Raw genomic sequence first — 2,344 nt, 5'->3', positions numbered from 1 at the left:
TGTCTCCTCATTCATTCTGACTTCTGCCCCAATCTTCTGCTGTCTCTCAGAAATCAAGGGTGTCTCTTAAATTGATCAAGTTACTCATAGACTAATGTTGTAAAGAACCATCGTAGGGTTTTTGTTATGTTTTGTCTATTTATAGCACTCAAACATATTTTGAAAAGTCAAGTTGATTATTTGGTAAATTCCCAGTTGCATTGGGCCAGTTCTTCTTTCTAGAAAATTACTCCTGAGAGTTGGATTGTGTCAATTCTTACAGGCAAGAACATCTGTTAAACTATTTTCTTCTTGGCATTTACAAAAATAGGTTTCAACTTGTTATTATGGTAGTTTTAAAAGTAGCATATTTTCTTTTTATTCTCTTCTTTCTTCAAAACCTGTCTCAAGTGATCCTGGCACCATGGGCTATGGCAGTGGGTTTGTTCTTTGTTCTCTTCTCTTCTCTTCTCTTCTCTTTTTTCTTTCTTCTTCAGCTTCCTTCTGGCTGGGATGATCATCTGGAGGTCTGGAGCCATCTACAGGTACGTCGGTTAAAACAACTAAATCTAACTACTCAGGGCTGAAACCGCACTTCCACCTAGCCCTCCAATTGTCTCCTATTTCTCACATACCTAGAAAGTTCTCATGTTGAACATAGCTCAGTCCAACAAGCTTTTCCTTGATACTTTCTCTTGTCTACATATTCTTAATCATTTCTGTCCTGACTATGCTGGTAATTGACATTTGCCTTCCCAGACTGCTTTATCAGTCAGACCAAGCAAGTTGCTCTCTTAGTTCTGACCACTTCCACTGATTGCTTTTGGGCACCAGAGTGACTGCTTTTCTGTGTGTTGTATTATTAAAGAATTAATTTCCCACTGGCTTCTTGTACCCAATACAGTTAATGCAGTGGAATTTTTTTTTTTTTTAAAGAGGGAAGGGTAAAAAAAATAAAATAATCTTTCTAATTCTAAAAAAAGAGGAAGCAAGATTGAAGGAAGAGGAAATCAATTCATATCAGAAATTCAGCTGCTTTCCAAATATTTCTATCTTCTCACTTTGGCAGCGCATATGCTAAAATTGGAACAATACAGAGATTAGCATGGCCCCTGAACAAGGACGGCACACAAATTTGTGAGGCGTTCCAAATGTTTGTATCTCTTCTCTAGAGAATATAGTGAAAGGCCATTTACTGTTACCTACCAAGGAGAATAGAAATAATTAAATGAATAATACTTTATTTAGTTTTCTAATTGATTTTTATTGACACATAATTGTAAGACCTAATATGTTGATTACAAGTATATATTGGCTCTGGAAGTATTGACCATATCTGCATCAATACTATGAAGAAATAAAATATAATCATAGGGACTAAAACATTTGCATGGAGACAATAGGGGCTCAAATTAATGGTAGCACCTTAATTAAAATAATTGGCAAGCCTCAATGATAGGTTCGATTGACCTTAATTTATGAAGTTGCTGTTTGGTTCCTTTTGTTGGGTCATGATTTTATATAAAAATGCAGACATAAAGGTAGAGCAGTATGGTCATATAGTATCACCTTCTCCAGAAGCTAGAGGCAATTTTAGGATAATAAAAACTTCATCCTCATCTTTGAGTGGGTCAGATGAGGATGGGTAGAATGACTTTTTTTTTCTTTTTCTAGAAATGAGTAAATTAAAATAGAAATACTCTGTGGGCTCCCAAAGTCTGAATACCACTGTAAGAAATTGCTCTTCTTTAAAATATAATTATCATTATTAAAAATTGCCATAATTTGAAAGCCCAAATGGGGTAAAAAATACTATTTTTGGTCAGAGAAAATTTATTAAGGTATATATGATGGCAAATGCATAGGAGATAAGTTTATAGGAACTGGGTAAATTGAAGGTAAGGTTGCTGAAGGATTCCCTACCTTTATACTTCAGCTCTGGGATTCAGTGAAACATAAAAAAATTCTTCAAAGTTTGCTCCCATCCTTGTACCCTGTTGACTTTCCAGAGACTTCTAAAGTGGTATTAAGCCCAGATCTACCTTCTCAGAGCAGCAGTCTTATCCAGAATATGACTCTCTCCCATTCTTTCTCTTAAGAGCAAATACCCTTATTTATTTTAAATGTAACTGTTAAGAGCTACTGGTCCCATTGGAAATTTTCTGATACATTTATGTGGAGCCTATTTCATAGAGAACTAAGTTGTCTTATGAGGAACAGATTGTTAACACAAATGATTCACCATCTAACACTGAAATGTCAGACATCTGTAGCAGATTGACGAGGGGAAGACTTAGGGATATGAGAGCTTTGGGGTATTTTAAATCAAACAGACAACCTCATTGGACTTACTGTGCATGCTTCC

At 35.5% G+C, this 2,344-nt stretch overlaps 1 pseudogene; it reads left to right on the top strand.

Moving 5' to 3' along the window:
* Window positions 1-1,036: 1,036 nt before the first annotated feature.
* Window positions 1,037-1,136, top strand: LOC118021479 (annotated as a pseudogene).
* Window positions 1,137-2,344: the final 1,208 nt, after the last annotated feature.

Source organism: Mirounga leonina, unplaced genomic scaffold (genome assembly GCF_011800145.1).
Source record: "Mirounga leonina isolate KUSES-001 unplaced genomic scaffold, KU_Mleo_1.0 Mir_174, whole genome shotgun sequence".
Lineage (NCBI taxonomy): Eukaryota > Metazoa > Chordata > Mammalia > Carnivora > Phocidae > Mirounga > Mirounga leonina.
This window is presented reverse-complemented; position numbering and strand designations above follow the sequence as displayed.